Below are 11,512 nucleotides of genomic sequence, written 5' to 3'. Positions count from 1 at the left end.
TCTTATCTGTGAAACATGGCCTCCCTTTTTTCAATATTTTTGTTGTGAAACCATCTTATAACAGCAAGGGAGAGACCAAATAAATCACTGATACAAAAATGCAGATTTTTGGAAGGCAAAAAAGTTAACTAACTGAAGGGTCAATGTCTGCCTGGACTAACACTTAGCAACATAGAGGATAAAAACACAGAAAGAAGTGTTGCTAGAAAATGTGAAAAGCATTTATTTTGCTTTTTTTTTCTTTGAGCATCACATGCTGTAGCCAACCCCATGCTATGAAGTACATAGTATCTACTTTTTACTAATCTACTTTGCATGATCTTCTGGTTTTATTTTTAACCTGTTTTAATAAAAATGATAAACTTACGGATTGCATTAGCAATTTTCCTGGCTTTGGAAGGAATAAAATATTTAGATAATTATGAAAGCAGGGAAATAGCTTGCCCTTTTTTTAAAGTCAGTTTTACTTGATACTTGGAACCCACCAATGGACAATTTCCATGGGAAATAAAGGCTAAACCACAAGAAAAACATTTCTCAAAACAATAGTCTGAAGTTCTTCATGCTGGGGAGGAACTGGACTCCCCTTACAATGCAGGGACATAGCTGACTATATGTCTGATCCTAAACTATGATGAAAATGAATAACTTTACTCCAGGAAAAGTAGCATTGATTTCCTCTAAGCATGTAACTCAGTTATATCAGGAAATACACCACATTAAGTCTTTACTTTCTTACTACATCTTCTAGCTATCCCTGACAAAACGTGACTACTTTACCTCAGCTCACTTACAAGTGAGCAGACTTGCACTGACAACACTGCATATTTCTTTTCATTTCTGCTAAAATAAGTATCTTTGAAACAGTTAAATGTTCATATCAAAAACATAACAAGTAACAAAATCCCACTGTGGGACTGATGTATTTCTCACAGCTATTGCCTTTAGCACAAAATAGGTATCAATCTGACTTTTTATTGAATTCACATTTACTAAAATATTGTCATAATTACGAAAGCTAGGGCCTTTTTTTCTCGATAATTGAAGTGAAAATGTTGACTGTACAGCTCAATTATATTGCTATTGAAAATTGGTGAAGGTTTCTACTGTGGTGAGGAGACTCTAGACATAAGCAATATAGTTATGTAAGGCTTGTCAGAAATCATCTCTTAATGTATCAGCTGACTTCCTAGAATGCCATACAAACAGCTTCTAAAGATGCAGGTCTGATCTTAGTTTTAACCACTTTAATGTTCAGCTTTACTTAGCTTTTAATATTCAGGACGCTAAGTCTGCAATAGGCTATTTGACTACATGTCTACTTTACATTTGTCCATATATCTGGCTACAATAATGAGAAATGTCATGTTAATAAATTTCAACAAACAGAAAAATATCAGTGTTACAAAATGCACTTCAAAAGTATAAAATGCTTTTTAACATCTATTTCTCTAAGAACTTACATTGCAAATGACATATAAGTTGTTCTGCTGAAAAATTATGGAATGTAATTAGGATCTCCTTGTGACTTTTATAGATGAATATGGATTTGTTCTTCTCACATGCTAAGGAAGCAATTAACATTCAAAAAATTGGTTTGATTATTACTAACAGATCTATTCATTTATAATTCAAGTTTGGAAAATCAATTAAGAAAAGCTTCTCATCATCTCTGCTGTAAGTTAATTTACAGCCAGCACTCCTGAAAATGGACATTAGCCAGAACATCATTTTTACTGGGAATACAAAAGGAAATAATACTAGAAAGACATAATGTAGGAATACCCTTAACAGGCGCTCGGTGACAGAAACCACAGTTAAATTTTCTTTATTCCGTAATCTTCTGAGTGCATTCGGACATGTTCCTAATTTTCCACTCCCAGTGGAAGAAAGTTTAAGGACAAAGTTTTCAGACTTAAACTCTATTTCCTTCTTCCAGAGTTGTGGCTCATTTCTGATGGGCAAAATAAGAACCAGCTAGATACTGTGTTTGCACTTACTCCAACTTCAGCTATGCTTTGTGTATGCCATGATTAGTTTAGTACCTGTAGTTTACAAGGCAAGTCTGACTCCTTTGCCTACAAAGTTTTTATTTTTGACAGTGGAGGGAGAAAAATATTTAAATTACCTGAAAGTTTTAACTAAAATATTAATAATTGGGTCAAACGCCTATGCTATAACCCTAGGCAGACCCCATGGAGGGAATTACTCTTATTTACCTGCTTTGATAAACCACCTGAAGATACCTAGAGATCATCAATGTCTTTACTTCTCCATTTTGAAAGATGATGATTTCTCACCTCCTAAAGCAGGATTTCTCACTGAGAAGTGTGTTGAGTCTAAAGATATGAGCAGAATCCCAGCACCACAATCCCTAGTAACAGTAGGCAGGACACATAAACACTCAGTTGATACTGTCAGCTAGCATGAAATCCAGATAAATGTTTAATTACAGTTAACAGTGATAATGGTTATTTTTTTCCTAAATTGTACAGTTATCAGCATTCAAAATTTGCATCCGTACATACAGACTCCCCTCAGCCACAAATGGTTTGAATCCACACTGCTGTGGATATGTAACAAGACGTTCCTAACTTACTATGCAACATACCTACTGAGAATAAACACCTTTTAATCTCAACATGAAAATGAATCAATGTGCAGCTAACAATCTGATATTATCTGAAAAGATATAGAAACATTCTATGACAAGTAGAAATGCAAGTGCATACTTGGCTGGCATTCTTTAAGTTTTCAGCAGCTTTAGTGAAACACTTTTGCTTTTTATTTTTAAATCGCTTCCTTGAGTTGGCAGAAAAAAAATAACACCTTAAGACTATTTGAATATTCACAATAGCAATATATCACTAGAAAACAGTTAAGCATTACAGTGTCCTTTCCTAAAAACACTAAATGTTAATTTGAGTGCCCCTGGTGGTGCAGTGGTTAGGCCGCAGCGCTGTCAACGCCGAGACCCGGGTTCGATTCCCGGTTGGGGCCACTCCCCGGGCAGATGGAGCTCGTTAGCCCTGTAAGGCAATCCATCTACGTCCTGAGGACCTCACTGCCACCATCCAAGCTCGCTTGGCCCCAGCAGATGAACCTCAGGATTAAAGGGTGGGCTCAGTTCCGCGCACACTGTGTCTCACCTAAAAAATCCAATGCGCAGGCCGGATCTTCGTTCGCGAAGACTGGCCATTACCTAAATGTTAATTTAGAGACTTGCTGGCTGTGTCAGAACTGACTTCTGGGTTCTCTAACTGGGAAAGAAGGGGAAAGAAACATCTGCAGGCCAGTAACAGCAGAAATGCATCTTCCTGAAAATACTCCCACCTATTATCTCACACACCAAGATGATTATTCTTGCAAACCACATGCAAGATACAGCACTGGTGAGGCTGCACCTCAAATACTGTGTTCAGAGTTGGATCCCGCCACTATAGGAAGGACACTGAGGTGCTGGAGTGAGTCCATAGAATGGCAATGAAGCTGGTAAGTCTTGAAGCACCAGTCTTATGAGGAGCAGATGAGGGAGCTGGCATGGAGAAGAGGAGGCTCAGAGGGGACCTTATCAGTCCCTTCACGTACCTGAAAGGAGGTTGTAGCAAGAGGGGGGTTGGTCTTTTCTCCCAGATAAAAAGTGAGAGGACAGGGAAGTGGTTGAGCCACCATCGCTGCAGGTATTTAAAAGATGTGTAGCTGTGGCACTTAGGGACGTGGCTTAGTGGTAGGCTTGGCAGTGTGCAGTTAATGGTTGCACTTGATTTTAGAAGACTTTTCCAATCCTAATGATTGTATAATTACAATATATTATATTTTGTCAGTTGAGAACTTTAATTTCTGTATTTTGGTATGTATTTTTATGTTAAAGAGGGTATTTTAATCAGAATTTCATTTTACTGTAATTAACTTCAGCTTTTAAATTTTTTTAAACAATTAAACCAGAATCCAGTAGACCATTCATGTAAGTATTTAACATCAGGATTATATCTGTATTTTGAAGAAGCCTGGAATAATGAAAATGATCGGGAAATGCACTTGTGATAAAACTGAATTATAATCTCCACATAAAATACCTTTTTTAAAGAATACACAAAAGTTGAAACCCTATATTGCATAAAATATATAGAGTACATAAATTTTCTAAGTCAGTTAGGCATCTTGACTCAGACAAACCATCTATGAAAACTTCTTTGAGCTTCCTGTATTGAAATTAAAGACAGACCTCAAATGCTTCAGTTTTGAAGTATTTAAAGATATTTCACTGTTACAAGCTAACAACCACAAATACACCAAACTTGTCAAAGTTCCAAGCAGACTTAAGTGGTCATTAGGAAAAAAGAAAAGAAAATCCCAAACGTAAGAATTTATCTTCTGTAAAAATATAAATGTAAAGAATGTGAAGACCTTCTGCATTAAAAACTGACTTAGTAATGTTTCTTCCAGGGCTTCTCTTGGATCATTAGATTCATGATTATGCAACACACTTCTGTTCTCCAGACGGAGAGAACCTGGAGAGAACCCTGCAGTCTGGAAATACCGACAGTACTACAGGTGTCTGCAGTTATTAGCTTGTAATAAATCTACAGTTTCAGACACTTCTGAGTATGCACCTCTGTCCTAACTCATAGCTACCAGCATCTGTAACTGCAGGGAAAAAGCTGTGTTAAAAAAAAGTTCACGTTACAAAGTGAATTTTAAATGAAGTAGCTCTTTACATTCTTTACATTCATAATTCTGCAGAAGATAAACATGATTTTAAATATGAGGAATTTAAATTAAAATGGGTCCAAAAAATGGGTCGATTTGCAACATTTAATTTATCATTCTTCTTTCTATTCAAGAAAAACTATGTACAGCCTTTTTTTTTCTTCTTTACAGTCTCTGTTGTTTGGGTTTTTTTAAGGAATTTATGAAGCTATTTCTTTTTCCCTCACCATTAAACATGATTTCGAATTTCTTATTCTTAAAACTACCTCCATTAGATTTTTTACAAGCCTTCTTATTTAATTTCTGTGGCAAACTAAGAAACTTCATCAGACCATAGCTCTGATGCTCTATCTCTCATTGTCACCCTGTGCCACATTTCCACTTTTCTGACATAATTATTTGTGGGTCTGAATGGCTACCAGAATCCAGGACATGGCCATGTTAAAAACAAAGAAAAAATAAACTTTTTACTTTATATTATAACAACTCAAGATCTGGTGACTCTACAGATGTCACAGCAGGGCATAAAGCAAGGGCGTCAGGAGAGCAGGAGCAAGGGCTTAGACTGCTACACTGAAAGCAAGTAAAATCTCATATTATGCACTGGATTTGGTCTCAATAAAAATCCCTTCTATAGTATCTTTTGAAGATAGCTATACAATTTAGTATCCATTCAATGATTCTATAGAAATAAATACTGAAACAATTTGAGAGCCCAAACTAGGGAAGTAGATGTGTACTACCCACTTAATCTGAGTTAGGAACCAAGTCTGCGAACTGCATAGGATAAAGCTCTTTTATGGTATTACCACAGTAGATAAATCTAAAAAAGAGAAATAATAAAAGAATCACTGAAGCACAGCATCAGATAATTAAGAAAAAGCACCATTAAAGGGTTCCTCAGACATCTACAAAAAATCTTTTCAGGCAAGGGCTACCTGAAAGGATCATAAAGCAGTGGTAATCTGTTTAATACAGGACTTAGCATATTTCATTAGTGAGCAGGATTCCTAAATACATCTAAATACCTCAAACTGGAAACAGTTCACTAGATTAAATGTAGTTTAGTCTTAATAGTAAATAAGCATGAAATATTTCTAACAGCTTTTCAATTCTGTTCTTTTTAAAATTCAGAGACCTCCTAAAAGACACCATTTCTTTACCTGAGCCAACATCTTAAAGCATCATGTGACACATACTAATTGCAAAGTACTGCAATTTATCTTGAAAGTGATGGACATATACTTCTAGTTTAAAAACATTAATAGATCTGCTATAAAAACTAGACCATGAATGCACATATCAAACACAGTAAAGTTAAATTTATACAACTGTTCACACAATTTTCAACTAACGGATCTTCATTAAACTCTCTTATAACCTCCCAGGGCTTGGAAGTGAACGAATCAAATTATTTTACTGAATATGATTCTAAATGGTTTCAGTTCACAGTACAGAAATGTATTCACAAATTATAGAGATGTGTTTGCACGCATTTGAACATCCTTAGTTACCAAAATTATTACAGAACTAGGTAGATGTAACATAGAGCTAACAGGTAAAAATTAAAGTGATACAAGTGAAATTGCTTCAAAATCTGTTTCTGTTGTACAATGGTATCTACAGTTTTTCCTTCTGTAAACAGGCATCTAATACAACCTTATACTATGAAAGCCAAAAATAATTCTGTGGAATGGTCTACAAGAAATGTTATAAATACACCTACAAACCAATTATACCTTCAGGCTGTTCATCTTCCATGGAAATGTCATTTTGTATTTTTTCAATTACATGAATATACTCCACTGTTCCTCCACAGTACTGAGCAAAGGAAGACATCGCCTCCACTTTCAAAAATTACTAATGTCTTTGTGTATGCAATTCTATTCAATAGTTACACCCTCCAAGCTCTCCTACCATCTGTAGTCTAAAAATAAAATGTACCGGAAGCATCCTGTATATTTTCATCTGATATAGAACTGGTATAAGAAGAAAATGTGTTAGAAAACACTGTGTATATAGGGGGGTTATTTTGAGTAAGCATTGATAAAACATAAACTAAAGCTACTGGAATAGTCAGCTAGGAATAGTCTAAAACAAAAAACATCCTACTTGCTTATTTCTAAAACAACTGAAAAAGCAAAACCTGTCTTTTAGTAGTAACTATAATAGAGCATTCAGATTTATTCCAACAATATCTTGCCCCACATAATTATTTATTAAGTTACCTTGGGATATGTAATATGAAATATGTAAACATTTAGGGGTGTGTATATATATATATATATATATATATGTATGTATATACACAGTCAAAACATAAATATGTTTTTCTATCTTATATGGATATCAAAAAACAAGAGTTCAATGAGAACAAGTAAACTTTGGACAAATGTCAAATGTTGCTTTAAGGAATGGTGCTGGTAGACTGCAATGCAAATCACAGTATTTTCCATCTTTTAAAATAGATTTTGCATACCAGGAGTAAATAACATTATACATTTTCAAAGTAATGGCTAACCTCCTAGAACATTTGGACATATATTTCCATATAGCCACTCTTTTAAATACAAATGGAATTACACATATCTGTCTACGTAAGCAATTCTGACACACTTCCTCATATAAACATAAGGCCTTTAAAAACACACTGAAGTATAGAAGAGTGAATTGAAACACTATTTATAGAATCATACAATAGTTTGGGTTGGAAGGGACCTTAAATATCATCTAGTTCCAATTCCCTTGCCATGGGCAGGGAACCTTCCATTAGACCATGTTATTCCGAGTCCCATCCTCCTAGTCTCGAACATTTCTGGGGATGGAGAGTTTGTAACCTCCCATGGCAATCTCTTCCAGTGCCTCACACTTCTTACAGTAAAGATTTCTTCCTAATACCTAACATAAACCTACCCTCCTTCTGCTTAAGGCCATTCCCTTTTGTCCTATCACCACATGCCCTTGTAAAAAGTCCCTCCTCTCCAGCCTTCTTGTAGGTTCCTTACGCACTGGAAGGCTTAAAGCTAAGACATTACATTTTATTATCACATGCACAACTACTGGTTCATGGAACCACCGTCTTTTCAAATACTACAACAAAATATTAGCATTAATGTTTGGGTTCTGATTAAGGATGCATTTTGAAAAAAAAATATAAAAATACATTATCCATTACAGTAAATCTGTGCAAAATCTTAGAAAAAGCTTTAATAGACATCTTAGAAAAATAATAATTATAAGCAGACCTCAAAGATACGCCTATATGGCATGCAGTGGTTCCTCAAAAATACAACCTGCAAATTCTTATGAGCATTGGCTAAAAATTCTTTGGAAAAGGTTCCCATTTCAAGTAGAATATGGATACATAAAGTAATAAACATAAATAATGAGAACCCATTTGTCTGGCTACTAGTGATATCAGCAAGGAGTTATACATGAACCAAGTACTTACACTGTAACCTAAAACACAAAGGGGTATAACAAAGATTGAGTGTTTTTTAAATTACAGCAAACAATTTGAAAACGCAGATATGACACCTTGATCACTTGTAGTCAGCTGGAGTTTGAAGTCTTCATATTTTGTTCAAATACTGATTTTAAAACTTTCAGATATACATTTGTCATTTCATTACGTAATGTTGCTATAGTTCAAATCAGCAAAGGAAAAACAGTATTTCTGTAAAGTACTAGTAATTCCTATAATCCATTGCTTTCATAGTTAACAGAAAAAAATAGCGGGATATTATTTATTTCTGTCCTCAAAGAACATACCTGCTTGTATCTTCAGCAGTATTATTACAAACTTGAACACAATTTACATGGGACTATTTCAGTCTCTTAATGTAACTTTATCTCTACATTTTAAAAGTTTATCCTTCACTTATGAGTTTCATGTTCGAATTTGGGAGAATGCTTTTTTTATGGAACGCTCTCACTTGAGAGAGGAGCTGCTGCACTAACAAGAATGGCAATAACAAAAGACTGAAAGGTAAACCTTCATAAAGATTCTCTAACACAGACTGCTTGGCTTGCAATTAGCCCCAGCAGATCACAGGACTCCATATTCAGTCATTCATGATGCCCCTATTTATTCCTTTGAATAGTTTACGTTGGTAAAAGAAAAAAATACGTATTAAAAACCTGCAAGCCTACATGTATGGTTACAGAGGTAAAAAAAGCTAATTAACAGTTAAACACTATTTGCTTTGAACTTAGTAGTGAAATGGCACACAACTGGAGCGGAATGGTGCTGCAGCAGCGCTTATGGTACAGCCTTGGATCAAAAATACAGGCACTATCAAAATGCACCCGTACAACTTCGTTTTTATAGTCTACCAGCTCTCACTTTTTCCTATCTCATTAAATTATACAAGGGGAAAAAATGAGTTGAGATTGTTACTGCTGCATGTCTTTTATTGGCAAAGAGAGAGAATCATAGAAGACCCGATTTCTTCAATAAATCATCAACATTACATTCACACCTATAAAAGGTACTAACATTTGCAACGCTGACACCCTTTAAAGTACGAATGGGTCATCCCACAAAATATCACACTTGATCACTTTTCCCTTTGGATGAAAGTGACCTAAATATCTGAACAAGTACACAGTACTTCACAGTTAGTTATATTTTATTCTCATGAATATTTTCTATGTTTCAAAGAAAAAAAAAAAGTATTTCCTCTAATAACTAAAAGAAAGAGGAAGACAATTCTGCCAACATGGAAAACAAGATAATGACTGGGAAAACTTCTTTCATCTTTTAGGATATCTTCCAGATCTAGTCAGTAATATTACTTAAATACTTTCAAATAAATAACAAACGAATGCAAACCTATGACTAACAAAGAATATCTAATGACAATCAGAGCCTAGAAAACATGAAATTCTCGAGAAACTGTAAATTTTTTGACATACAATTCCATTCTATATCTGCTAAATTCAATACAATACAAGTTTTTGCAGGAAAAAATGAAAGCCAGTGCACTGGCACATGAAAAAATCCCTTAATATTCTTTAAATGACAGATTGACAAATTAAGGCATTGGGAATATTTTTTGATAACAAAACCTCTGTATACTTTTTATTATTAAAAACTGTTATAAACCAGCATTCTTTGGTTTACAATTATAAAATTGTACAGTAAATTGTAGATAAAACTACTCAGCAAATGCATTTAACTCTTCAATTTAAATTTTCATTGAACAAGGAAATGAAAATAGAAAGTTGAACTCTGTAGATGTGCTTTTAAAATATTCACTACCTACTACACAATGCATTGTGCAAACTAGATAGAACTTTAAATGTTTTCTTAGTTAGATTGTTTGTAAATTCAGAAAAGTACTCAACAAACATCACTATAAGGATGTCCAAAAAAATTCAGCGTAATAGAACATGCGTGTAGAACAGCAAATCTGGGGGAAAAGGCATTTCAGTGTAACTTGTGAAAAAATTCACAGCCAATTGAAACAAAAAAACAACAAAGCAAAAAACCAAACCAAAAAAAACCCCAAACAAACAAAAACCTCACCACAACAACAACAAAAAAGCATCACTCAAAAAACATCAAAATCAACCCCCCCCGAAAACATACCAAGTAAAAAGAGAAAGCATGACTTTTCTGAAGAAAAACTTCAGAACTCACAGCATATTCAATTCAATGTTTTCAGATGAAAAATTTTGTCACTTATAAGTTCTCATACTAAAAACATACTTGCAGACCATGCCTCTCTATCAAAACCCAGAGAATAAGTGGAAAAGACAAAAGGTACTTTGTATTAAAGTAACAAGGTCATAGAACTTGGTGGAAAGTCCACCTCTAAGAAATTTGGTTGTAATAAAATAAAATTCATTGTAAATCTCCCTTTTAAGCCAGTATCTATTTGGGTGTAAGTTCTTTAAATTGAATAAACATTATTTTTGCAACATATTTTTATCTCGGTGTCTCGTTTACAAGTCCCTACGCTATTTCTTCACTGCATTTGTGCCACTGGTACCACCAGAAAAGACCAAGTCTCTGAAGCATTTCCCATAGCAATCAAAAAGCACCAAGATTCTCAGTTGTTTCAAAATGTCAGCCCTACACTTTGAAACAACATACATGGAGTGGATTATATTGACAGTAATCACTAAGTTTCAAAGCCTGGGGAGGGAACGTGTAATGGGAAAATTTGCTGCATTTACTTTAATTATTCTGGACTGAAACTGTTGTACTATAGCATTCTCAAAGCTCCAGCTACATTTTGCTACAAGACAGATGACCAGGACATAACAGAATCCTAAAACTGGTTTGTTAGGTTTTCTTTTATGTGCTACATGTAAAGAGACTTTTAAAATCTTAGTGATTTTTTTTTACCTGCAAAAGACAAATATTAGATTGCGTGTCTGTTTCTCTTCAGATGTCCTACTAAAAAGCAGCATCAATTCTTTACTTGAATGTATAGATAAACAAAACTTCCCAAACCTCATGTTTATATGAGGGAAACTTTAGGCTACTTTAGAGGTTTCTAATATTCCCCTCTCTTTCTCTAATCAATAAAAGTTTGAAAAAATCACAGAAATAAAATGATGATTAAGTTGAATTCCTGGTCCTCTTTAAATCAATCATTTGAAGACAGAGAAAAATGACACAAATTGACAGAACTCTTTAGGCATTCTAGAACAGGAGCACAACTATTAATACTTCAGTAGGATAAAAGTGAAGTACCTAGAAGCAGAGTCTTACCTTGATCAAATGGTTTACCCGGACTCCATGTACGAAAATAATCATCCTGGAGAGGGAGAAACAAATTTAGTAAAATAT

The 11,512-nt window shown here is 34.5% G+C and overlaps 1 protein-coding gene across 2 annotated transcripts in view; it reads right to left on the bottom strand.

Annotated features, from left to right (window-relative positions):
• SPOCK3 (SPARC (osteonectin), cwcv and kazal like domains proteoglycan 3) overlaps positions 1 to 11,512 on the bottom strand; it is a 114,402-nt gene that overhangs the window by 99,105 nt on the left and 3,785 nt on the right. The window contains exon 2 of one of the 2 annotated variants that reach the window (XM_027893079.1): positions 11,435 to 11,480. The exons of the other annotated variant lie outside the window; for it this stretch is intronic. The gene's annotated coding sequence lies outside the window, so the exon portion shown is untranslated. The remainder of the gene's footprint in view (positions 1 to 11,434; positions 11,481 to 11,512) is intronic. 2 annotated transcript variants of the gene reach the window in all.

This window comes from Empidonax traillii, unplaced genomic scaffold (assembly GCF_003031625.1).
Source record: "Empidonax traillii isolate 1590-97213 ecotype Southwest subspecies unplaced genomic scaffold, ASM303162v1 scaffold379:size601899, whole genome shotgun sequence".
Taxonomy (NCBI): Eukaryota; Metazoa; Chordata; class Aves; order Passeriformes; family Tyrannidae; genus Empidonax; species Empidonax traillii.
This window is presented reverse-complemented; position numbering and strand designations above follow the sequence as displayed.